The sequence below is a fragment of the Rattus norvegicus genome, chromosome 2, assembly GCF_036323735.1.
Source record: "Rattus norvegicus strain BN/NHsdMcwi chromosome 2, GRCr8, whole genome shotgun sequence".
Lineage (NCBI taxonomy): Eukaryota > Metazoa > Chordata > Mammalia > Rodentia > Muridae > Rattus > Rattus norvegicus.
In genome coordinates this window covers 233451541-233479192 of record NC_086020.1, presented here as the reverse complement: position 1 = coordinate 233479192, position 27652 = coordinate 233451541, and the positions used below count along the sequence as shown (strand labels likewise).

Sequence of the window (27652 nt, the reverse complement as noted above, 5' to 3'; positions counted from 1 at the left end):
CCTGGAGAAAAGCAGCAGAGATATTTGTGTGGAAGCCTGATTTCAGTAGAGGTAGAGGTGCAGGAGGGGAATGGAGTATACGAAGCAAGTGTAGTTCTTTTGGGAACAACAAGAATCAAGGGATGAGCTGGATCAGGAAATGACATCAAGAGGAAAATCTGGTTTTGATTTTGTCTTTGTAAATGAGATTAAACATAGCGCAGTGGTTATCTAGTCTGGGCAGGGCAGGGCGAGCTGCTGAGGGAAGTCCTGTGCTAGGCAGAGGAAAGGAGATCTAGTTCAATAGCAGGGTGACCTGTCTGTCCAGAGGAGATGGACAGCTAGAGTGGAAGTTACTGTTACAACAGTAACAGATGGGCATGTGTGTAAGCTGGGAATTGGATGTGGCGGACATAGGAAAGTAGGAGGGTAAGAGAGAGAGAGAGAGGAGAGAGAGAAGAGAGAAGAGAGAGAGGAGAGAGAGAAGAGAGAGAGAAGAGAGAGAGAGGAGAGAGAGAAGAGAGAGAAGAGAGAGAGGAGAGAGAGAAGAGAGAAGAGAGAGGAGAGAGAGGAGAGAGAGGAGAGAGAGAAGGAGAGAGAGAGAAGGAGAGAGAGGGAGGGAGAGAGTGGGAGGGAGGTAGAGAGAGAGAGAGAGAGAGAGAGAGAGAGAGAGAGAGAGAGATCTCCCCTCCAAACAATTGCCCTCTTCATTAGATCAGCTCTGTCTGAGAGAGCCACATGATCAGGCTTGTTGAACCTTGGCCTTCCTTCACAGGAGGGAGTGGAGGGGGGAGCCCCAGACCCTCACCTGAGAGTCAAGTCACTCCTCTCAGTCATCTCAAAGCAACTCTGCTGTAATTGCAGGTGGCCTCAAGGTCTCTGAGAGGCTAGGATATAGGCTTGGGAAGTCTAGCTGACAACCGGCTCCATCCATGTGGCTATGGGGAGACGATCGTCTACGCTGCATGAGGCAGCTGCTCTGGGCTCCCCCGTGCTCTGTAAGGAGTCTTCCGGCCATGTTGTGTATGTAAGATCAAAATGCTCACTGGCTCCCTAGGTTGGACGTTGGTGGATTAGCACTTTTAGCTCGTAGATGAGACCATGGGAAAACATAGATGTCAACATGTTAACATGCCTCCTTAGGGAAGGAGCCTTTGCGACAGTGTGCTGTTTGGTCTGTGTGAACTGTCCATAGACAGAAGAATAGAGGGTGTGGGAATGAGCTAAAGGAGGAGCTGGGCAGGCAAGGCATTCTTCCAAATACCATGAAAGGCCAGTGGCCGGTGGATTTTAAACAGCTGCCGTCTGTTCTCAGGCTTACTGTCTTCTTGATTTGTTCCAATCCTTCAGTCAAGACCAATAGCGCGCGAGGAACCAGCACCCCATGCATGGCTTCTGTCCCTCCATCTTGATCCTTGTTGATGCCATTCCTCTAGTCTGTTACAGCCTGTGGACAAAGGGTTCCTGTGCAGTTGGCTCTGTTAAAGATGGACACAGTGGAAGGCGATTAGAGCATAATCCTTACTCCTTTAATCTTTCACGCCCATGTTTTATGCCTCAGAGCATGGGGTCTTCCTCCTTCGTGGATCCCCTTGACAGCTGAGGGAAGCCTGGGGACCATTTCTGTACGATTATGTTAAGTGATCATAAAAACAAAGACCCATTACCGAAGATAGCAGTCAATGATGAGGTAAAGCATTTAAAAAGAAACATGTCTGTGATGTAACAATAATGTATGAGTCTTTATTACATACTAACAAGTAAATGGCTCACATGAATATCTTGATTTTAAAGTCGCAATGTTAACAAGATACCTAAAGCTTGGGTGACATATGGAAATGTTGTGTGATTCTTCAAGGTCAGAGGTCCAGGTCATAGTTTTGTGATTTGTCCTCTCTATTCATAAGGGAAATGCAAAGACTTTTTTTTTTTGAGATTTGTTAACATGAAGACAAAGCTTTCCTGTAAAAGTAACTTTTATTCTCCTGAAGGATTTGCTTCCTCAGAAGCTTAGTGCCCCAGTCGGCTCATGTAGCCCTAGACCTGGAGGCTTCTGCCTCCATACAGTCTCATACAGGCCTGGAAACTTTTCAGTCTTTGACACACTTCCTGCTGAATAAGCTCATCCCTCTCTGGTTATTTTTGAGCCCTGGCTGGCTGATTTAACTCTTCTCTAAGCTGACTGACTCAGTCCGGCTTCTCTCAGCTTTTCCTGGATTGCTCTGCTTGGCCTCCACATTGACTTTGGCAGTTTGTTCTAAACCTTCTGGCTCCTTCTCCTTTTCTGACCTTCTCTGTCTTTACCTGCGTCTAGCTCTTTTCTCTTCTAACCTCTCTCTGTAAAGCTCTCCTGGTACGACTGCCTCCTCTTCCTCCCTGCACTGTTCCCTCAGCGGCTTCCCTTTCCACTTGTTCTCGTGAGAGTTTGGCATAGCCCATTCTGTCACTATCTTTCTCTTAATTGTCACTTTGCCACTCAATTAGACAGTGCTTCCTTCTATAAAACGGCTTTACCTCCATTGTTTGGGATTAAAGGTGTGTTCTAAGGGTGTGTCTGTATTCGAGCCAGAGGGATTAAAAGTGCGTTTGAAGGCTGAGCCATGCCACACATGGAAATGGATTTTTTATTTTCAGTAAATAGCACAGTTTTGGGGGTTCACAGTGTGGTCGAATATCCTACAACCCTCTCCTCTGTCTAAAATCTATCCCTCAGTCTGTAAATGGATCTATTGGACAATAGTAGCCTTTGGTTACTGACCAGTTCAAGGCACTGTCCAGAGCTGATCCTAATGTCTGTGATCTCATCTCTACTCCAGCCTTAACCCGCTGACTGGAAACAGGTAGCCCAAAGTGCTTGTGTACCTTAAATCTCTTCAGGAACCCATTCCTCTCTTTCTTTGATGGTGTCTGACTTTTCCTACGTAACATTCCCCCCTGAGCACAGTAAGTAGCCTTATTGTCTGGCAATGCCACCGGAATGATGGACAGCGCTCTGTAAACGTGTTTTGCTTGCAGAAGGCGCTCACAACATGTTTATTAGACAAATAGATACTTCTATTTCTAGTGAATGTTTATAGACCTTTGTACGGCTTACAGGATGTTATAAATGTCTTCCTGCTGGTGAAGGCAAGATCCCCATAGGATTAATGAGCTCATGTAAACCCTGTTAACTCAGCAGAGCAGATATAAATTTCCCCAGTCAGTCCGCGGAGGTTAACTTTCTCATAAGCTGAATTTCTAAATTTAAGTAACGTTGATTGGAGAGGTTAAAGTTGCCTCTGTCCAACCAAATGATGGAGAAACAGATTTTAAATGATTTATAACTCGCCGAAATTCAGAATTCAGCATATGATTAACCTCAGATTTCTTTGTCAGGTGTCCAAAACCATACTCCTGATTTAAACGCAGTAGCATATTAATGTGGACACAGCATGTCGAGCCTTAGAAAGTAGTAGTTCTATGGCAGTATGACTTAGTTTAGGGGAGTTTGGGGGTAGTGCTGGAACGTGTGGTGGGAAGCTGACCTCCCAGTACAGCCACCATACTCTTTTCATCAGGAAAACTATGGCTACTCACAGAGGACCCTGTTGATGTGCTGTGTCGGTGGACTGGGAGGTCTGTGAGACCCTCCTATGAGGTCTCAGCCTTACCCTCTGGGCTCCCTGCCACCTGGTTATAACTCTGTCCCGCCGTGGTGACAGCCTCTGTAGAGATAACTGAAGGGGGCTCATCTCTACACTGTGGTAAGGTGCCATCCACGCTGGTATGATACTTGTAGATAATACTGTTGTTTTGGGGCTACCCACACTTCTGTAACTTCTCACCCATTCTTTGTAAGTCCACGAAAGTCCTAGGTTCACCAAGTTGGACCTTGGTAGCATTATTACTTTAGCCTTTTCTTGGTGCCTTATCTGGGTGAGTAGGTATTCATTCATGTAAAGACAGAAAAAGTTCCTGAAACATATGCCCTTATCCTTGATATAAATCGTTTTTATTTGATCATGGTTTTCAGATTAATTTGTTGTTCCAACAGTCTTGCAACAAATATATATATATATACATATATATATGTGTATATATATATATATTTTAGGCAAATCATCCAATTTGTTTAGCTAGTTGTGATATATACTTACTATGTCACTTTTCCATTGATCAGTTATTGATGGCCATTCATGCTTAAATGCATATATTCACCGAAAGCCAAATGAGTAGTGGAAGTAAGTGTAAGTACTTAGATCAGTGCTAGGCTCATCATGACCACTACGCAGATAAAATAAGTAACCGGAAACAAAGGTTTGTGTTTGAGTCTCTCCCACTGGATGTGCATTTGTTTGTCCTGTGCCTGTCTTTCTCTCCAGTGTCTGGCATGTAATGTGCAGCCCTGTGCATACATCCAATAATAAATGTTCATTGCACGAAGGAAGCCCGCCATGGAGCCGCTGTTACAGAGTGCACAGATGGAGAAAGACCGCTGAGGCAGTCATGCTAACGATGAGCGTACTTCTTGCTCTTCTTGCCTGTTTCCACTCAGTGTGATCAATCAGTGTTAGTCACGAATACCAAATCCTCGTGATTACAAAGCAGTTTATGCAAGCAGGCTGGCAGACACTGAGTGGCATGTTGACCTTGGCTCTTTGTTCCCACAGGTCTCAATGGTTGAACAACACTTTCCATCTAACTTGTGGGCTTAGGCGAATATTTGAAAAAAATAAGACGGAATAAAGCTCCGTAGGAAGGAAAAATAGCATGTACACCCATGGAGAGATTTACACCAATTTATATCTTAAAAATCAGGTGTATGATATATGCATGCATGCGTATGGTGTTTGCATGTTCATGGTGTGTGTGTATGTGTGTGTATGTGTATGTGCATGTGCGTGTGTGATGGTGCATGTGTGAAAGTCAGAGTACAGCTTCTTGCATTGGTCCTCACCTTCTGTTTTATTTGAAACAAGGGTTCTTTGATCTTTGATTCTGCATCAGCCAGGCTAGCGCTAGCCCAGTGGCATTTGGGAATCATTCTGTCCACCTCCCATCTTCTGGTAGGAGCAGTAGGTTATCCCCAGATTAGCGTTGACTCTGGAGAGTAACTTCAGGTACTCCCGTTTGCGTAGCAAGTGCTGTACAAGCCGCTTCTCCTCCTCAGGACAACTAACACCACTCTGTAATGATAGCAATTTTAGCATCTATTCAACGAAGGTCCTTTAAGAAGCATAAATCTTATAGAAATTGATAAGCCTATTTTCATAGTTCCTAGAGTAATATTTAAAGTATCACTTTTTGTTTTGAGAAGAGAGCCTTACTCCGTAGTCCTGCACTCATGCAATAGAGTAGGCAGGCCTTGAACCCACAGAGCTCTGCTCGCCTTTGTCTCACAAGCGCTGGGACTAAAGGTGTACGCCCCTACGCCCGGCTGCAGTATGGCAAACAAAGCATGTTATATTTCACATTCATATGCATGCTGGTTTGGGGAGGGAGGTTGGGTATTTTATGGGGAGGGGGGTTGGGTATTTTACAGGGTCGTGAAAACTAATTAATAGCATTTTCTTGTTTGAATGGCAGGCACCCACATTAGAATGATCACATTTCATGTACCTAATATTCTGATTATCATTGTCTTCTCCTGTTTAAGCAAAGGCAGAGTAATTACTAGACTATATATAAAGTAATTTTATACTTGCCAATTGATGTTCCCTTGAGGGCTACTGTAGATGTTATAAATAGCTTGCTGACTTCGAAGAAACACGGTTCTGTTCTCAGGAACTCATCTGGAAAGGGCATTTCTTTAGGGGATATGGAGACCATGTGTGGAATTTCAGCTACAGGAAAAATTCTGGGATTTAGACAAAGAAATATTAGGTGGTTTAAATTTGAAAGTTCATTTGTGAAAATCGGGTTTCGTCTTAATGGGCTTGTTCTATGTTTTCAGAGGCTAATGCACTGTAGATTTATAGTCCGTAGTTTGGAGTTTCCATACTCCCGGGGACTGGCAGGCCCAGGTTGGTATTGTTGATTATACAATCCTTGTCAAAAGTCGTGATCTGGAGCAGTTTGGTTTTGATTATTGCAAATGAAGGGTTTTTTTATTTTCATTTTTACTTAAAAGGGGAACTTTGTTTTGATTCCTAAATTTTCATAACAGTTTGAAGCCTGGACTTCAGCTTTCAGAGGTGAGAGTCTGATACTTTTAGAGGATTGTGTTTACTGAGTTACTGTTCTCACTTGTAAAGCCAAGAATACGAACCACTTACCTGGATTTTACTTTACAGAGAATATTAGAGTTTTAACTATCTTTTAATATTAAATTATCATTATATTTTATATCATAATAAATATATTTCTGTAGTATATTTTCATATAAAGTATATTATATTATAAATTAAATTTTTATGAGAAATGATTTTATGACATTTCTGTGGCATGGGGCTACATTGGTTGTGACATTGTGTATGGTCTGTGCTAATCTTTAATGTGTTATACTGAGCTCATGCTTTATGAATAGGTCTCTTCCTCATTTAGATTTAGAGACACCAAAAGCACGTGTCTATTTCTATATGGTACTGGGGATGCAATGTAGGAATTCTTGCATGCTGTGGAAGCTCTTTACCACAGAGAGAGATACCCCCATTCTGGAGCTTCGCCCTCCCTGCCACATGATCCCCTTTTACTTCCTGCCTTCTGGGGTTACTTCAGGTTATATACAAAATTGTTTACTTTTTGTAAAGACCTTTGATACATGTTCAAAACTAGAAATGAACATGGAGTTGTGTGCCAGGGAAAATGTGGTGTGATTATCGGGCTAATCTATGCTGTGACCATGGCCAGCACAGATATAAAGGCAGACTCAAAAAGGTAGATTGGATCCGTGACCCAGAAAGCAGCCATGCTAGGGCTGTGGAGGCAAGCACTGACATACTGGCAAGACAAAGTTGACATGCTGCCTGACCCAGTTCTTGCCTTGGAAAAGTTAGTGTAATCTGAAAATCGTGGGTAGTTATGATGTGTTTATCTGTAAAAGGGAGTTGAAGTCTGGACTTAGATAATTATGAGTACTTTTCACCTTTGTGAGTATACAGAAATGCATGGAAAAGCCACGAGAGAACCAAAAATAGCATTTGTTTGGCCCTCTTCCCCTGTCTTGCTGTAAACAGGGCAAATGTGCTTTCTGACCAAGAGAAGGAAGTTAGTCTATACACGTGCTAAAATGTAACTTATTTGCAGAAAGTCTGCCTTGGAGTCTCACAGAGTACTTTTATTCACAGTAAGCTTTGAAACTTAAAACACCCCAGATCTCCTCTTTCTGTCATCTCTGTGTTTCCCTATCATACATTTAAACATGATCAGAAAAAAATGAGTCGCGTCCCTCAGTCTTAGAACGTGGCCACCACACATTGTCCATTGCAATGGTAATCTAGTAGGAGTGTGAATTCGTAAGAATAGTATCAGTTGCTTACAAACCATGGTGGGTGATTATTAGAGGGCTCCTTTTGTCATCCAGGGGAGCTCTAGTTTATACTGAGGCAACTGTTTCATTGTGAGATATAGGAGAAGCGAGAACAGTGTGTTTAGGGAGCAGGAATGGTTGTCTCCTCTCCCGGTGTGCAGGTGTGATACCAATCCCATGAAGAAGGCATTGCCATTTTACAAAATTTAAAGAATGTGGGGAGGCTGATTTCCTTACTCAGGACTTACAAGAAAGTTTTGGACAGCTGCCCTGGCTCTGGGTTACAGTGCTGTCCCAGAGAATCTTCAAAGGTGGGCCGGCGCTGTGAAATTCTTCACCCTGTTCCTTTCCTAATGGCACGTCCACACACGATGGTTCTTTTGTACTTTCCCTCCTTTTGATTCATTCTGCCCAGGTGTTTAAGGTACCAAGGTTAGTTAGGCAGAGAGATTCTGCCTGGTGTTATCCAAGAGACATGGGGCTGGGTGAGTTGGACCTGCCCCATATGATGACGTTCCTTAGTGATAAACAAGTGGACCGAGTCAGCCTGTGTGGTCTAGTGGAAAATTAAAAACAAACACCACCAAAATAAAAATATCCCACCCCTCACCATGACCATCTTCTATAAAAAACAAAACCCAGCAGGCAGAAATCAGCAATTTTTTTTTTAATTTTTGTGACCTACCTCCCTGTACCTCCCTGTTGAGGTTGACCACTCATCTCTGATGCCACCTGTCATCAGTAAAAAGGACTTCTGCTCTTGTGCTGGTGCCATGTTTGTGGCTTTGGAGAAACATGATTAGTCTCTGCGTATTCTTCACTGCATCGGAAGACTTGTTTTAAAAATAGGGTGGGGACAATAGCTGGTGGTACTTGCTGCAAAAGCTTGACCTGCACTTGTTCCTCAAAACACTCATGCAATCCTGGGCACAGTGCACATGTGCATGATATCGGTTCAGGGGAAGTGGCAAGAGGGAGATCCTGTGGCATGCTGGGAAGCCAATCCCAGCAACGCAGTGACTCCAGATTCAGTGAGGACCCCTGTCTCACACAGTATAATGATAAATGTTTTCTGTTTGGACTGCTTAAGTATCAATGGAGTAATCGGGTGAAACTTACATATAAATACAGAGAGGCCTTCCCTGAACATTTTGTCATTCTATATTGTATGTGTCCATTGACGTATTGTGTTGTACCCTATAGAGAGTTCTTATTTTCCAACTAAAAATGTAATAAGGGTCGGATGTTGTTAGAGCTACTGACATAGCTGTTTGTGGTTTATGCTAAAAGGCTGACACTGACCATGGAGCAAACAACACAAAGCAGTGACCCACACTTGGGTAACAGAGGATGAAGAGCAACAGTTGGCTAATAGAAACTGTGGTATCTTCTCTCTGTCTTTAAGGAGTTGGACTGGAGGAAAAAAATAAAAAAAGAAGCATCTAAGCCAGTGATTCTCAACCTGTGGGTCTCGACCCTTCTACGGGGCATGCATATCAGATATTTACACATCAATTCATAACCGTAGCAAAATTACAATTACAGCACAGTAACAAAATAATTTATTGTTCCGGGTCATTGCACTGCAATACAAGGAGCCACAGAAGGGGTTGAGAACCTCTGATACAGGTTTGTGCTTAACAGTGAAATATTCAGAGAAACCGACGGTGTTATCTCAGGAAGTGAAGGAAATGTGGTTCTCTTTACAACATAGAGCCAAGCAGCCCTCCATCTGTCGGAGTTTTCCCTTTCTGAGGAAAACCATAGCCTTATTATCACACAAGACTCCCGACTCCATTCCGTGGGCTCCCGCTCTCACCTTACCTCTCTCTGAATGCAGCTGCACTTTCTAGAAAGCAGTCCATGCCTGGCTGGTTGTACAGGTAGAACAGCATATGGCTGTGTTTTGATGGGAAAATGTCTAGGCAGGTATAGATCTCCGGATGGGGACGGAGAACTTAGTGGTGGGCACGCTAGACTTTAGCTACTCCTGTTTTTTCTTAGGTATTACATAGGAAAAGGTCCCTTTGCAGTCCAGAAGATAAGCAAATGCTGTTACCTCCCAGACAATGAGAATCTGACTTCCTACCAGGTTACATTCCTAGTACAGCATTGAAAGAGCATTTCTAAGTCCAGGGCATAGTGACCAGGCTAACTCTGTCTGTCTGGTGGACAGAAAGTCTCCAAACAACTCAGGAGCTATTAAAGTGCTATTTCAGTGTAAGGGCCTGCCATCGTGGACACTCGAGAGAAAAGTGTTTTTAGAAATATGAGCAGATTGATATTTCTCTGGAAAGCAGTTGAACACAGAAGGGAGAATATGCGGGGCATGGGGTGGGGATTGTGCAACTGGAGCAGGAGCCCTGTGGAGGAGAGAACAAACTCTCTTTTACTGTACGTCAGAGAAGACCTCCAGGAACATTGAGAGAGTGGGTTTCAGTCTTGGACAGGGGGGTTGCAGAAAATAATTCTCGTTTTAGAAAACCAAGTCAGTGGTGTGGACATGCTTGAGAGACTTTCTGAGAGTTCCGAGATGGACCAGTGGACTAGAACGATGAGGGACAAAGGGTAAGTAAAATATTTCAAAGCAGAGACATTTACATATAATCATGACTTTGAAAATATTTTGATAGAGAAATCCTATGAATCTATACAGTTTCTGCATGCCAAATTAACAGGGAAGAAATGACAGCACACAATGTAAGTTCATTGAAAATACCTGTTAATTGAAATGTATGGTCTTGTAGGCAACTGGGTAAAACTTCCCTAAATGAATTATTATGCTGATGTAATGATATAATATGCAGTTTGGAAAACATTAATTCTAAGACTTCTAAAATGTTGAAATATTTCAGTCTTAGAAATCGTTGTTTTGCAAATATCAATAGAAAATACCTTCCCAGTGTAAGTGCTTTCTGTTTCTCAAACTGAATGCTAAGGGATGAAAAGGAAAACATTAAATAGAAAATAATTCTGCAAGTTGTTTGCTATCAGACTTATTATGACTTGCTCCCCAAGCCATTTATTATTAAAAACATCACAAAATGGCAGTCCATTAAGGACTCTGGAAAAGCCTTAAAGTGACATGGTCTTCTTCCTTAAACCTTTTCGTATACCTTTTCTCAATTTTTAGTAGGACAGATGGTTATTATGCTATTAATATCTCCCAGACTTGAACACTTGGAAAAAAAACAGCATATTAACTGAAGAAATATAGATTAAAATATTGAAGTATATACATTAAATGATTTAAAATTGTCCCTGAATAGTGTTGATTATAATGTATAGCTTGCGTTGAAGAATTTATTGGCAAAAATGCAATAGTTTCATATAAATAGAGTAAATGCATGTATACTTTGGAGAATTGGAGTCTTTAAAGAGCAGTGCTCGCCCTGCTGCATGCCCCCCCACCCCCTGGGGAAGCATGACTGCTCCGGAACCACACACCAGATACTAGTTTTCAAACAGGGCAAGTGTTACTTCAATCAAATCTTCGGTGATAGCACGCAGAGTTAGTTTGCCCAACTTGGTGTGAATGACAAACTCAAACTCAGGAGCTCGAAAATGAGTTAGCAGAAGGAAAGTTTTTGTTTGTTTTAGTTTAGTCCAAGAACCACCCGCACCTCCTTACTTATCGGTATGGACTCTCACTGTAGCAACAATGGCCTCTGCCCGGGTCAGTCACTGTTGAAAGCTGAGGGCTGTGGGCATGGTGTACATATTTATCAGGCTTCAGAGTGTCTTCGTTTTCATTTTTTACTACATCAAAGTGAAAGATGCTGTAATCCTATCTTGGTTTTTCTCTACCCCTTCCACATCAATTTAAATTCTTCTAATTATTCACAGATGAGATGAAGTACAAAGGAGGGTTTTGTTCACGTGGCCATTCCATTTTTCTCCTGCTTTAGAGGCGACTCCCCTCCTTGCAGCTATGCTAACAGAAAAGCACGTTGACAAGGTTTACTGTTGCCATAATCACACTGTTAAGGCAAGAGTTTTAGACGACCAGGCAGATCTGGAAGTAATTTAGATCCTTGCCCTGTTGAAGAATTTGAACTATGGTTCCATCAGGCCTCAGAGCGGATGAACTTGGAAGGTGAGAGGAACCAAGCTTCAGAAGGCTACCCTTTATTCTAGAGAGGGCTGACTGAATTGCAAATTGAAACAGAGATGTGTGGCATAATTAATAACTCCTTAAAAAACAAGCTTTCTAGTTATAGAATGTGCACATTGTTTATTTTTGATTTTTGTATATTAGACGGAAGACCGTGGGCTCACGTCATGACGCCTCCTCCCTCAAGGGGTACTTTGGAGCTAAATAAACAGAGGTGTTTCGGGATTTGCTAATGTTTCTAGACACAAGCTTTTGTTTCTCAATTTTGTAACATATGAGGTCCTATTTTTATCTCTATTCTAAGTCTGGGAAGAGACAAAGAGTTCGTTAGTTAGTTAAAAAAAAAAAAAAAAGAAAAACAAAGTAATCTGAACACAAACTAGTGGAGCAACCCTGTTCCTTAAGCTCTTTCAAACTGCCAAGGCTGAAGAAATGCTGCGCACTCCTCTGTGGAGGGTGAATTTGGGTAGGAAAATTTGCTTCTCTTTTACCGGTGAGAGAGTTTCACCGGGAGGTGGGATTCCAAATCAGACAACTGAGTTTTAATTAGTTACAGACGGAACTCACCAAAACGATGCTGATCACTTTGAGAAGGAATAACGAGGCTCCTGGAGATGCTGGGGGAGGCAGACCTTTCATTGAAGTGAAAAATGTTTTATCTTTGAAATCCCAGCCATATTATCCTTTAACCACTGATGCCCAATTAAGTAATTTGCTCACAATCACGCCAAATTAGAGAATATCTTATTTATTACCTTCCCAAATGTCTCAGGCGTTCACGTAGCTAGAACTGTGTGTGAACCCCTGTAAAGGACCACTTTGTCCATGTGCCCTCTTGCTTTAAGGAATGCCCGTCATCTTTGTGCCACCTGGTCTGATATCTGGCTTCAGAGCCGCCACAGTGTGGTGATCAAAGCGCACCATAAATCAAGAATTCAGGAGTTGGCCACTTGAGGATTCCAGCACTTTTTGTCTTGGGCTAGGCTGGAGAGAAGTAAGCACAGCCAGGTCTTCCCAGCTGATTGATGTCTCACCTAGCAAGCAGTGTCAGGGGGAACGCTGCGCTTCTCCGTTGTATGCTCCAGTAAGGCTAGCTTGTCTCTGCAGAATCAAAATGCTATCTCCCAGTCTCTGTAGCCAGGCATCGTCTTATAAGCTTTTAAGACACATTTGCTACTTATATTCTTCTTTAAAAGAGTTTTTTTCAATTGGTTATTTACTTATTTACATTTCAAATGTTATTTCCCTTCCAAGTTTTCCCTCCACAAACCCCCCTATCCCCTTGCCCACCCCCTCTGCCTCTATGAAGGTGCTCCTCCACCCACCCACCCACTCCTGCCTCACCGCCCTGGCATTCCCCTACACTGGGGCATTGAGCTTCCATAGGACTAAGGGCTTCCCCTCCCATTGATGCCAGATAAGGCCATCCTCTGCTACATATCGAGCTGGAGCCATGGGTCTCCCAATGTGTACTCTGTGGTTGGTGGTTTAGTCCTAGGAGCTTTGGGGGTTCTGGTTGGTTGATATTACTGTTCTTCCTATGCGGTTGCAAACCCCTTCAGCTCCTTCAGTCCTTCCCCTAACTCTTCCACTGGGGTCCTTGCACTTAGTCCAGTGATTGGCTGTGAGCCTCCGACTCTGTATTTGTCAAACTCTGGCAGAGCCTCACAGGGAACAGCTAGGCCAGGCTCCTGCCAGCATGCACTTCTTGGTATCAGCAAAAGTGTCTGGGTTTGATGTCTGCTGATGGGACAGATCCCTAGGTGGGGTAGTCTCTGGATGGCCTTTCTTTCAGTCTCTGCTCCACTCTTTGTCCCTGAATTTCCTTTTGAGAGGAGGAATTCTGGGTAATTATTTTTGAGGTACCATCTTAAAAAGTTCTTAGAAATTGTTTTACTCCATTAATAAGTATTGACATTACAGTACAGAAAACACTGATTTTAAAAATGTTTAATTTACTTGTTTTCTTTTTGCGTGGTGCACCCCACCTCACCTGCACATGCACTTGTGTGTGTTTGTGTGTGTGTGTTTTTGTGTGTGTGCATTTGTGTGTGTGTGTGTGTATTTGTGTGTGTGTGTGTGTGTGTGTGTGTGTGTGTGTGTGTGTGGGTTACACTTATGTACTAGGGCATGTGGAGGCCTAAGGATATCTTCTTGGATCACTCTTCCACATTATTCTTTGAGGGAAGGTCTCTGATTTGAACCCAGGTCTCATCAACAGGGTTAGTTTGGTTTGTCAGCCTACTCCAGACTAGATCTGTCTCTAACCTTCAGAGGCTAGAATTACATGTAAGGCACCACTCCCACCAAGCATGGGCTCTGGGGTCTTCATTCTGGTCTTCTTCCCTGTGCACTGAGCACTTTGTTCACTGAGATATCTCCCAGTACTTCTATAATATTGATCAAATTCTGGGTCAGGGCAGACACAGGTTATCTTGATCTCTAGTCATTCCCTCTGTCAGTCCTTTTGCCCTTCAGCAAGTTCTTGTGCCGACTTAAAAGTTGGCATTCGGGGTTGGGGATTTAGCTCAGTGGTAGAGCGCTGGCCTAGGAAGTGCAAGGCCCTGGGTTTGGTCCCCAGCTCCGGAAAAAAAAAAAAAGAACCAAAAAAAAAAAAAAGTTGGCATTCATACTCTGCTCTTCTGTGGGATCTCGTTTCATTCAGCTCCATTTGTTATTCCTTCACAGATATGCATATGCCTTGCGTATGTGTTTTGAGAGATGAGTAGTGATGTGTAAAGATGTTCCAATTAAGCAGGATCCAAAATCCAGTTCTATTCACTGAATGTGAGTGAGAACAAATGGTTTAATCCTGTCGTGTATCCTTCTCTTGAAGTGCGTGATTGGGATGAGACCGTGATTTACTTTCTAGAGTGTTGTGAGCATTACGTGTGGCACTGTGTATGAAGTGCTTAGAGCGGCGTCTGGTGCATATGTAAATTTCTTTGCGGTTCACAAGCTGTTTAGGCTTGATGTTGCCTGTTTTCCTCAAGGGGTTTGCTGAATGGATAGATGTTTGTGTTTCTGTTTGACTAAGTACAGACTGTCCCTTGGTATCTATTCCTGCACTCAGTGAGTCCCTAGAGCACAGGGTACTACCCTGTGTTAGCCGTCAGACTATTCATGAGAGTCCAGGTTGAGTCTCTTTGCTCACTCTTTTTCTCAAAAGTGTTTTGTGTGTGTGTTTAGGTATTCAGTGAGCACCTCATGCCATACTCGATTGCAAACTTACTGAGAGCAGAGAGGAAAATGACATGTTATAGTGTCTCTAGCCAACCATTCTTGGTCGGAGTACTAAGAGAAAGAAGTTGTACAAGAGGCACACAGACTGCAAACTTCTAGTTGTCGCTATATTGTTGTTGTTGTTATATTCATTTTCTCCAGAGGAGAAATCTGTGAACGACAGGACACAGGGCACAGTAGTACTGCCCCAGCTATAATTAGCAGATTGCAAATGACCAGAGGTAGTTGACTTCAACTGTAATTAACAGATTGCAAACTATCAGAGGCTGTTTCACATTGGGTATTCTCTGAACACTGTATAAAAACCAGGTCATTCTAAAGCTAAACTGTACCTCCGGTGGCATATGAAATGTACTTGCTGGCTTTTAAGGTTTATTCCAAAAGAAAATGTCCACTTCAAGGGGAATAATAGTAACTAGCATTGCACAGTACTTAACTATGCTCCAAGAAGAACCTGCTGATACCCAGCGTGTAATCTTAACGGGAAAGCATTTTAAAAAAGAGTGGAGAACAGGATTGTAAGGGTTTGGGAAGCTCACACTTAATTTTGGAAACACTTTTCTCAGTGAATGGTATTAATCCCAAGAGTTTGTATTTGATATGAACTAGTGTTTCAGCAGTGTTCTCCAGACTCTAGAGAATGCTGACGCCACTAGTCAGGAGTGGGTAGATAGGGACTGAAGTAAGGCATTCGATCTGGCAGCTTAGGGATGGGGGAATCAGAAATTGAAGCTTGTTCCAGGCTAACGGTCGCCGTGAGACCTCCTGAGTGTTCACAGTGAAAGGTGGAGAGACTTTCATGGCTCTCCGTGTATAGCTGGCAGTCGCTCTTTGGTTTCTAATTTTGGTTGCATATTTTTTTCTCTAATGTTTCATTTTGACACCGTATGTTTTAAAAAGGACTTTTCTTGTGGATAACATTTTATGATACGCCTTTTCTTAAGTTCTGGGCGACAATGTGGCTGTGTTTTATTTACTTGAATCATTTGTGATGGGAACCAGACTCAAAAGTATTCAGAAACAGTGTTAATTATACAAATAAATGAGGGGCACGTCTTCTGGGTCTATCTATGGGTTTCAGGAGTTGCTCCCGTGTTTATTTCTCAAACTGTATGTACATAACCACACCTACGTCGAATGGAGTAGACTTTTTATTTAATTAAATATAACCTCCAACAGGTTGGTATAGCTTTCTATTAAAACTTCATGGGCAACTAGTGTCTGGTCAGGCCTTGGACGACTGAGTATAGCACACACGATGAACTGAATGTTTGTTTCTTTAATAACTGAAGTTCAGTTTTTGTAGGCTTTAGCAGTTTCTTATTGGTATTTGTAGAACAAGATAGAAAAAAAGATGGTTCACAAGGCTATACAATTCCAGTTATTAACATTTTTAATACAAAGGATCTCAGACCTGTGTGAGGCAGAGACATCTTATGGCCTGTAACTCAAGTACTCACTAGTGTGGACTGCTGCAGTCTGGTCTTCAAAGGAGATAGCTTGTGCTGCAGCCCCGTGTGTGATACCTTCATGCCATATGGGGTTATCAGTGGCAGAAGGAGAAAAGGCAGGATGGAGATGAGGATAGGAACTTCCACTCCAAGTATTAAACAGGTACTGCCCATGTAGTAGTGATAGGATTGAGTAGGGGTGGATGGGAATAGCAGAGGACACCTTGAGCTCAGCTTGAGGGTCAAGGTGACCTGAATCCAATGGTTGGTAAGATGTCTGCTCTTTTTCTGTTTCTTGTATAAATAGCTTTCTAGATAAGGGTCAGAGATATATCAAGGGACCTGGATCTTGTATTCAAGGAGGGCATTTCTTCACACTTCATGAGCGTAGATTACAAAGGTAACTTCACATAGGTCATTACATTTGATAAAGGGGTACATGCTCAAGGTGCCTGCCAGGGGCAGAACCATTGGGTTTAGAGACTGAAAGTCAACAAAGCATCAGACTCATGTTTGCTTTTCCGTGAGGCTTAATCAGATTCCAGAGGGCGAGTAAGACCTGTACAGACGATATCTTCAGCATGTCCTTTTCGACTTAGCGATACCTTCACGATACACACGGGAAAGGGGCTTTATTGTTTAGCGGTAGATAACTTGTCTTATACTTTCCATTAGAATGCAACGGTTTGTAAGGTTTTTATCCCTTTCAAATTTTACAGACTTTCTCTGGATTAATTCATAAGGAGGCAGATTTAGCTGTTTGTTGAAATGAACACAACTCAAGTACGAACCTGCTCACTGTATTTCCTATGTAAGAGACTTCAGCAGATCCAGTTACTTTCGAGGTGAGGTGAGCATCTCCAGGGCAGCTGCCTCGTCTTGAAAATGTACTGTGTGGCAGGCTGTTGCAGGCCTGTTGGGGGCAGTCCCAGAGTAGCATAATTGTCTAGTTATTTTGTTTTCTGATTTCTGTTAGGGAATTTTAAATGCTTCCCATGGTTTTAAAAGACTTTGCAGAATACATCCCCTTGCTACCCACCTTCCCAACCTCTTAACACTATCAATTCCACGCCCTCTTTCAGAGAGTGGGCGTTTTCCTCTCAACTAAGGAGATAGGGCCATTAGAAAGTGTCATGAGCTTTCTGCACTGCAGAGGAACTTCTGTATCGCCATGGATACCCACTGCCTTCCTTTATTCAGTCTTATTCTCTCTCTCTCTCTCTCTCTCTCTCTCTCTCTCTCTCTCTCTCTCTCTCTCGCTTTTGATGTTCTCTTCAGAATTCCTCGCCCTTCCCTTGTTTCTTGCTGAGGCCTTGAAAAATATCTCTGTTAACAAAACTGTTCCCTGGCCCAGTGTCAGCATCTTGACCTGTTCCAAGGTCTTCTGAATAACAAAAACAAAACCCCATATGTGTTCCTTACCACCCATCCATTGTTTATGTCGCTACAGTCTGTGGCTAGAAATACTTTCACCATGTAATAGTGATAACTGGCTTGCCAGGTCTTTTGGACACTTTGACTTGGGCCCTGTTCTCTTTTCTGTTCTCTGGAGAACTCCCTCACTGAATAACACAATAAATTGTAGTTAAATGAATGACATTTTCTGGTTCCATATTATTATTATTTTTAATTTCACGGTTAAATCGTCCCTTCGGCTCCTAAATGGTTATGTTATCTGAGGTCCAAGGATCCCCTTTGGCACTTCAGGAGGATTAACTCGTCTCTAGGAGGACACCAACTGTTTATAAGTTTGACTTTGAAAGACATCTACATACTAGGTTTCATGTCTGATGAAGGCCTGATGCTTATCGAAAGGCTTAGGTGTTTTTGTGTATTTTCTACAGCTTCCATATGTTTGTATCAAATTTGAAATTTATCATCAGTCTCCTAAAACTTGGTCTTTTTATCCCATTGCTTTTGAGTGACATTTGCATCTGTAACATCACACGGCACAAAGATATTTGATTAAAATAGCAATCTCAGAATGAACGGCTGGTTCTAGATCCACCATCTAGTACATCGGAGGTCTCCATTTTTCACTGCTTTAATTTTTATCTGAAAGAGCCTTCTTTACTCTCCCCACTTCTCCAGTCTTGGTTATCTTTTTAACCTTTTTTCTTCCTTCTTATTTTATTTAACTTAGTAGAAGCTGTTTCTAGCTTTACTAGGATAAATGAATTTTTTTTTTCCCTAGAGCAAATTGAACATACTAGTCTGTGAACCCTTGAGGGAATGTAAGTTCTTCAAACCTTCAAACCACAGTCAATACAAGGTCCAGTACGTGTCTCTGGTTTGTCTGATTATATCATTGGATATTAGGTTTAGCTGCATATTAGGGTTCAAGCTTATTTCCTTTCCAAATCGAAAGGGGGTATTGTTACAGTAGTTGGGTGTGGGGAAAATAAATGGATACCTTAGCTGGTATCAAGAAATGCCCTCTGCCTTCAGTGTTGAAGGATGAGTGGGGCTTGGGCTGCAGGAGGAGACACACTAAGCTGAGGGACGGCAGAAGCCAGTGCTAGGCCCAGAGAGGTAAATACAGTGAAGGCTCCTGGGACTAAATGTTTGAGACTTGGCGAGCATCTATTTGACTCGCTGCTCATCAAAGGTGCCTGGCAGGAGGATGATCTTATGGATCACGTCAGGGTGGGTGTTTCATCTCCATTCCCATCCTGGTGAATTGTGTGAGAGGTTTGTAGGGAGCTGGACTCTCAACCTGAACACCAGCATGGCAGCGTTTGTGTCTGTAGAACTACCATTCAGAAGTGAGCCTTTGACACTCAGGGCAAAGCAAAAGAAACCAAAGATTGCCTCTTAAACCCCTGTAAGACAACTTCTGCAAAATAAACCCCCCATGCAGTCTTTCTAACCTCTCATTACCCCTTCTCTTACACTAGAAATATCAGTGATAATTCGAACATGAGAATGCTAGGTAATTTGTGAATTTCCATTTACTCTTTAAGGTACAAGGTCAGTCTCTAAGTGCTTTAAACTCCTTATGTGTTTGAATCCTCCTCATATGTTATATGAAAACACTTATGCTTTTTTGGTCCAACACTTGAAAAAATACTACTAAGTATCAGAAAAAAGATTATTGATACTAGAATTAATTTCAGACCAAACTACTATTCTCTATTCTTTGGGTCCCTGCTCAGACAGTATAGACTCAAGTACACATAGCGAGTATTTCAATCTGAGCTGCTTTGTCTAAATGTGTCTGTTTGGATGACATACGTCACCAACCTTCAGTTTCCTTGCAGACTTTAGGTTTTATTTATTTATTTTTCTAAGTCCAGTGGAATTAGAAGTATGTGCCTTCTCCTACAGCCAGGCGTTATAAGTTATGAGCTGCTGTGTGTTGTGCTTTTCATAGGGAGGGTTTAATTTCATACCTTCCCCAAGATCACGCAGACATTTAAGAACTAAGTCTTTATGGAGTACCCAAGATGGATGCACTTGTAGCCTTTATCTTCTTTGTGGATGTGCAGACAAACAGCTGTTCTCTCCTCTGGGGAGTGGTTAGTATTTGTGCACAGCATAACAAGTACCTTTTGGGTTGTTAAATCAATGGTTCTTTCAAGGACGATTTTACAGGCTTTATGGAGCTGAAAAATGTATGTAATCTATAGGTTTAAATGCTTACCTTCGAGAAGCATTGAAGAAATGTTGGCTTTAAGGAAAATAAATTTATCTTGGTGTCTTAAACTGCCTCTGGAACTCTGTTTTTATGAACTATGATCAGTCTGAACCAAACTTTGCTTTTACACCTTTTTTTGGGGTGTGTGTGTGTGTGTGTGTGTGTGTGTGTGTGTGTGTGTGTGTGTGACGATTCCAGTCACTTGGGCAATAGCAATGAGAACTTAGTGCTGTATTTGGTTTGGTTTGTGATATTTTCCCGCCCTGAGCTTGCAATGTGGTCTCTCGAGGTAGCTTTGGCTCCCTCAGGCCATTGCCGCTCACCGTGCTCCATTTCTGTGCCTGTGGGGTAAACAGAACTCCACTTCTGGGCCTGTGGGGTGTCTTGCCCGTGGATTGGGGTGCTCCCTATGTTCCCTTTCTTTCCAGTACAGGACAAGAGTTTTTGAGACACTTCCGTAAAAGGAAGTGTATTTTTAGTGCTTATGGAGAGCACACTGTATTGATGGCGCTTCTGTGGTGGGATGGGGAGGTATTCCTGCTGTGGCAGACACATCAGATTTCCACTTTTCTGCAGTTTTCAGATTAGTGTCTTAGGACAAAACAATATTTATTCTCTGAGCTCTTTCCCTCCTTTCATGATACCTTAGGGGAACTGAGGATAAGGAATGATAGACATGGGTTAGTATTACTCCTGTCGTTTGACTTTGCTTGAGTATGATGGTGTCAGCCTAAAAGCTTGTTTACCACGAGGCTATTTCCATTCGTCTGTATGTGGTAGACGCCCAGCACACAATGTTCTCCATTAGCCACACAAAGTGCCAGTTGCCCGACACTGCTGAAAGTCTCACTATGGCTTCTTAGCCTTGATTTAAAGCAGAAGCGATATGGAGAAAGTTAACCACAGTTCATGTTTGGGATTTTTCAATAAGTCCAAGGGGTTTGTGGTGAACTCTTGAGAACCATTCTGGAGTGCTGGCCTTTGAGTAGCCTCAGATGAGAAGCTGTCTTGGGTCTCAAGAGCTTTCTGTAACTGGGGGTTTCAAATAAGTTTTCTTCCTTTTGGGTGAGAGGAATTCTGCCACCTGTCCCAGGCATATCATCTTGTTTAATCCTTACAGTATATGCACTAGGCAACGTCAAATTTTACAAAAGAGGAAGCCAAGGCTGAGATTGGTTCAGCAGATTCCTCAAGATCTGCATCGGATGCAGCTGCAATCGTACTCAGGGATTTCTGGGATGAAGGACTTGGCTCTTCCCTGCTCTGAGTCTTTGCTATGTGAAATGCTGGGTGCCTGTGGCAGGACTGAAGGCGATGATGTTCATCCTTTATAGAGTGAGCTATTATTACTGTCAACATGGTGAAAACAGCTTCAGGAGCTTGGGATGGTTATTGATTCCTTCTGCTATTTTAGGTATACATATATTCCACACATATATTCCATATATATATACATATATTCCATATATATGTATATTACTTTTATACATTCTCTTGGTTTACAAAATGCCCACATGTTATTTTATTTAATCTTTACCCTGAAGGAAGGTAATCTATGTTCTGCTCTCTCCTGTATGCCATTACTTTTGTTTTGAAAAAAGAAAAAAAAACTTAGTATCTTGATCAGGACCTCTTTGCAGATTTTCTGGACTCTAGAGGTTAAAAGTTATAATTTTATGTAAGAGAGTAGGGATTTTTAATATTCTATAACTTTACAAGGTTAGTAGAAAACACACACACACACACACACACACACACAGAGAGAGAGAGAGAGAGAGAGAGAGAGAGAGAGAGAGAGAGAGAGAATAGTTCTTTGCTTCAGTGAGGCTGTTTCATGGAACTGAGAACCGTGAAGGATGTCTGTAACTTCAGTGTTTGAGAGACAGGCAGAAGGATGGTGGCTTCCCGGCTGTTTGTGGCTACAGATACAATTCTAGATCAGCCTAGGCTCGGTGAGGCTCTGCCTCTGAAAGAAAAAGTTATTGTGAATAGTCAGAACTGATAGGCTTGCCTGTGATTCTGAATGTTAGCATTTTACTAGAGTAGTCAAACAATGTGTACGATGTGTTGCCAAAGCCTGTTTTTAGAATGCTTGGAAATTGTTGAATTTGCAAGAGGAAAATAAATGAACACTTACTCATGTTGTAACACTTTTCTGTAATTTACCTCAATTTCTGAGGTGGTCTTCTGGTATTTTTTTTTTTTTTTTGAGTTAGGAAGAGATTTTAAGGACTTGTGATCCCAAGTAATTTGTTTAATTGTCTTAAAGCTATCTTTATAATGATTTTAAGCTGTGGCTTTCTGTGAGCCAGTGCCCATGGCTGAGTAATTGACATCCTGGCCGTGAGGTCTGTTTTCTTTTACTGGCTGGTGGCAGCCTCTGTGACCTCACAGGGTATATTTTAATACTACAGCTTCTTGTATAGCTTTGTAGGTCAAAGCCTACAATATGGCTTGGGGTTCAAAAGTGGTAATTTAAGTAAAAGAGAATGTGGACCTTTGTAGACAGAGCTCTGAAACCCAAACAGTAGTTTAAAATGGTCTTACAAAGAACAGAAATATTGTGCAAAATATTTTTTTAAACTTAGTAGCGACATTTTAAGAATTCCTATCAGTAAAATTGAGAGTTAGTTACAGTTATTCGTTGGAAGTATCGTTACATTTCAAATTCTGTCTTCATTTAAAAAGTATGTGTATTTGTTAATGTTCAGAGATGGGAAATTGGAATTTTCCTTTACCTTTTATAAATATCAATTTTGGGGGAATACTTAAGAAACCACTCATCGATGAAAGATAGCCATCAGTCGTATGAAAAACAGTTACTTTTCCAGAGTATCCCATGAGCCTCAGATGTGCTCAGGCACAGTTGGTTGAGATGCTTCAAGACAGGAAAAATGTATCTGGGTGTAGTTTAAATGTAGCATCAGTGTTGATGGGGTTTAGAAGGTATCCAGGTCTCCTCTTAAGGATACAGATCACGAGGTTGCCTGTAGAGTACCTCAGACCACATTGTCTGTACCTGAGTTCTTTTCCCGCTCATTCTGGTTTCCAGGATCAGTGCTGAGTGACCTGTTAGCAGGCACCCCAACTTGTTTTCTCCTCCCTGCACTGTGTGGTCTCCTGTTCGTGTGTTCAGCCATTCGGAGACACTCCCTACAGGACTGACTGACCACACAATGACCATGAATCCCCACGTACTGTTCTAGTTTTCACTGGGGTAGTTCAGTCCTCTTTTAGCTGCAGGCTTGTTCTTGTAGACAGTTGACGTTTTTGGTTGAATTTTTACCTAGATGCTCTTTGTCTAACTCTTATCCATATGCCAAGGTTATGCGTGATCATGTTGCAACTTCCTGGGTGCAGTTCATTACTTTTGCAGAATTGACTAAAAAATATGTAAAAAGTCATTGACCAAAAGTTACCATGATAATCACTTTTATGCATGCACCTCATTCTATCGTCGCACTGCTGTGCAACAGCTCTGCATAGTTTCTATTCTTGCACATCTGGAACTATGTCTGTTATCGCATGTCTCCCCACGGTTCTACCTCTGGCAATCACTTTGCAGCTTTCTGGCCTCGTGAGTTTGATTATTTTAGCTACCTACTATTTATCTTTTGGGGATTGGCTTATTTCAATAGCATAATTTTCTGAAGGTTTCATGGGGTGGTGCGAAATAGGATTTCCTTTTTTTTTTTTTAGGCTGAATAATATCTCATTCTTTGGATATCACATTTTGTTTATTTGTGCATACTTCTGTGGATATTTGGATTGTTTCCACATCTTGAGTATTTCGGATTGCATTGCTATGATCAGGCATGATATAAACATCTCTTCAGGACGCTTCTTTAAATGCTTGGACATTGTTTTTTATTTCTGGGATGAATATTAAAAGTAAGATTGCTAGACTGCATGGTAGTTCTATTATTAACTTCCTGAGGAGCCACCATCTTCTTTTTCATACTCTCTGTATTTAATTTATCTGTCCAAACAGGGCATATGGGTTCTAATTTTTCCATATTCCCCTTAACCATCCAAATATCAAACTACGAGTCTTGTAAATAGGAAATGTGTACTCTTTCATTGAACTATACCTGAGCATCCCAGCATTTGATAGTGAACATTATTACTAGCTGTGCGGTGATAGCTCATAAATTTGCATTACTCTAGTAGCTGGCATTTTCAACCATTGCTGTAACAAAGTATTGCTAGTAATTGACTTATAAGAGAAAGTGTCTGTCTCACGGTCTTGTACATTTGTGCACACGATCAGTCGGCATCCTTGCGTTGGTGTGTTGACCGTGCAGTCTATCGTGATGGAGTTCATGGTAGAAGCAAAACACAACAGCATGAGCTAGGGATGAAGAGAGAGGGGCTGCCCTGCTCCCATCCCCAGGTAGAGGCATGTGCCCTGCCACTCAATCTTCCACTAGGACCTATCTTTCAAAGGTCCCAATGTCTCCTACTAGTACCACCATGAAACCCAAGCTCAGCTTTTTTCTTGGCATCTTATGGACTTAGATCTAGAGTTATGTCTTTGATCCAGTGCTCATGCGCCCTTGTAGAAATTATTAGGTGAGAGTCTAGCCTTCTTTGACCTGTGGATATAGGGTTTCCCCATAGTGAGTTGTTGAAATATCTTCCTGATTCTCTTGTCAAACTATCTTTGACCATGTACGAGCCTTTTGTTTCAGCAGTCTATTCTGCCTCCATTATCTGTATATTTATCTCCATGGCAGCAAAGCACTGTTTTGATTATTTTTTCCTCCATCTTTATTAACCATTTATTTACATTTCAATTGTTATTCCCTTTCCCGGTTTCCTGGCCAACATCCCTCTAAACCCTCCCCCTCCCCTTCTCTATGGGTGTTCCCCTCCCCATCCTCCCCCCATTACCACCCTTCCCCCAACAATCACATTCACTGGGGGTTCAGTCTTGGCAGGACCAAGGGCTTCCCCGTCCACTGGTGCTCTTATATCATCACCGTGTTCTTTGAAATCCAGGGGTATAACTCATTCTAGATGTATTGTTCTTTCAGAATTATTTTGACTGGAGTATTTTTCTCGAAAAGCAGATATTACATTTAGCTTATTCACATCCATCTTTCTTAGATTACCGTGGCTCTTAACAGTTACATAGAACATGCTAGATGAGTTAATGTTCTAGGCTATCTTTTCCTGTTTCCCATCTGGGCGAAGGTTGATGGGAGTGTGAAGGAGAGTTAAACTTCACAAAGTCTGTCTTTTCACATCTGACAGAATATAGCTGTGCAGTGAGAATGAGTATGTTTTTAAAGGTAAGCCAGTACCAACCATAATACACATTTTGGAAGAAGAAAAAACAGAGTTCTTGTCGGTGTTTTTTGTAAAGATATAAATATGTTTGTTGAAGTAAGAAAATAGAAAAGATTCTTCTGGTAGAGTATGTGTCTACACTGCTTGTTTTAAACACTGTCCATTTCTTTTGGTAGGTACTTTTTGAAAATGTATACTCTTGCTAGGTGGTGACGGCCCATGCCTTTAATCCCAGCACTCAGGAGGCAGAGGCAGGAGGGTTTCTGAGAGTTCAAGGCCAGCATGTTCCAGTACAGCCAAGGCTCTACAGAGAGAATCCATGTCTCAAAAGTCAATCAAAAAAAAAAAAAAAGAAAGAAAACTCATAATAATTCATAATCTAGGTTTTGAAAAGTAAAGGCAGTGCATCCACAAACCTCCCTCCCTGCATTCGCTGAAGGCCTGTTCAGGTGTGCCACAGGCTTCTCTCACTGTGGTCTAGCCCTCTAGGGAGGGTGTTCCATATTCAAACACACTGTAACATAGGCGCTTCTAATCAGGGAGCTAAGTGCACTCGACCTCCGAGGTCTGTGCCCATTGCGGATCTCGCCAGGAATCTATCTACATGCTTTTGTCAAGTTCCTGAAACTGCATCCACGGTTTCTGCTCAGTGCTTCCTTTGATGGAGAGAGCTATTCTATAGTTCCATCCCGATTCTTGTTCTCCTCATCATTATATTGCTGGTCCTTGACTTCTGAGCTGTTCTCCTGCTTGGGGGCTTAGGAATATCTGTGACTAAATTTTCTTCCCTGAATGTTGAGAGCTTGGCAGCAGGTTAGGCCACCTAAAAAGATCCCCAGGTTCAAGCAGTCAGCCTTCAACCTAAGAGTGTTACCTTTCAGCCCTGCTGTCCTTAATTTTACTCTTGATCATTCATTCACTGATCCATTCGCTTTACATCTCAATTATGGCCCCTTTCCCCAGTCTCACCTCATACCCCCTGGCCACCCCCTCTCCTTTTCTCTTCAGAGAAGGGGTGGACCCCTATGGGTACCAACCCACCCTGGCACATCAAGTTGCAGCAGGACCAAGTGCATGCTGTTCCACTGAGGCCAGATAGGGCAGCCCAGCTAGGGCACAGGGATCCAAAGGCAGGCAACAGAGTCAGGGACAGTCACCACTCCAAATGTTAGGGGACCCCCATGAAGATGACTAAGCTTCACATCTGCTACATATGTATAGGGAGCCTACATCTAGCCCAAGCTTGCTCGCTGGTTGCTGTTTCAGACTCAGTGAGCTCCCATGAGCTCAGGCTTTTGCTGGTTTATAAAGCTTCTATTCTATAGTAAGTTTAGTAATGCGAGGATGTCTGGAGAGAGGAGAGCTTTTCCTTGCTTTGAGCCATTTCTCACTGCCCTTGATTTGGAGAAGGGTGTATTTTTTCGTTTTCCTGAGAAGTGGGTACAAAATTCCCACTGTTATATATGTCATGTTCATGATGGCTCCATGATTTTCACATACTAAATACCCCAATTTGTGTTCTTTGAGAGTCATGCATGATCCCCTTGTTGGAGAACAGGTTTTGAAAAGAAAAGCCAATAAAAATCATTACCTTGATTTTAAAATATTTATACATCTATATATAAACCCGCATGCATGTGTGTGTGTGTGTGTGTGTGTGTGTGTGTGTGTGTGTGTGTGTGTGCGTGCGCGCGCACATGTGAATGTGCGTGTATGTGCTAACATGTGCATGTGGGAGTCTGAGCCAAGTTCTGGGAGTCAGTTCTCTCTTACTCCATGTGGGATCCAGGGTCCAAGCTCTGATTGTCAGTCTTGGTGGTAAGCGCTGTCCACACTGACCCACCTCTTTGGCCCCATATTCTGCTTTTTGAAAGGTGTGGCTAACTCAGTGTGCAGGTTTCTGCTTCCCCATCTACACAGCTGCATATGCTGCTCTGATTCAACATTTTCCACACAGAGTGGACTTGCTCAGTATTTGTATCTTCTGTAAGGAAATATATTTTATAAATTATACTTTACAATTATTTAGCGTACTCCATTAATTATACTGCCTGTAACATCATGGACTCACTGGGTGACAGGTCCTTTTCAAGACATCTTATTATTTAAGGATGAGGGCATTAAATCATAAAGGAGGGTCTATAAGTCATCTAGGCTGGGATAGGATAGTTATTGATGCATTGATTCCTAAGTTTTAAATTATTTCTTATTAATTAGTTTCTCTGCATCAAGTTGATGCCCTAACTGAAACACAGTCTCATGTTAGCACCAGGCAGAACTGCTGCACAGGGGAGCATCTCAGTTTGATTCTCTTGTGGAGTGATGTAACTTACGATTGTTGTGTTGTTTATTAAGGTATCTCATAGGTGGTGGAGGTAGAGGTGGGGGGGGTGTGTCTTTGCACACACATGTATAATTGTAATTTGCTTTACAAAGGAGCACCAGAAAAAGTAAAGCATCTCATTTCATATAAGCATAAAAGTCTAGAG

At 42.1% G+C, this 27652-nt stretch overlaps 1 protein-coding gene across 3 annotated transcripts in view; it reads left to right on the top strand.

The window, feature by feature from the left end:
* Positions 1–27652, top strand: part of Bmpr1b (bone morphogenetic protein receptor type 1B) — a 332820-nt gene that overhangs the window by 65152 nt on the left and 240016 nt on the right. The window contains exon 1 of one of the 3 annotated variants that reach the window (XM_039102480.2): positions 17011–17084. The gene's annotated coding sequence lies outside the window, so the exon portion shown is untranslated. 3 annotated transcript variants of the gene reach the window in all.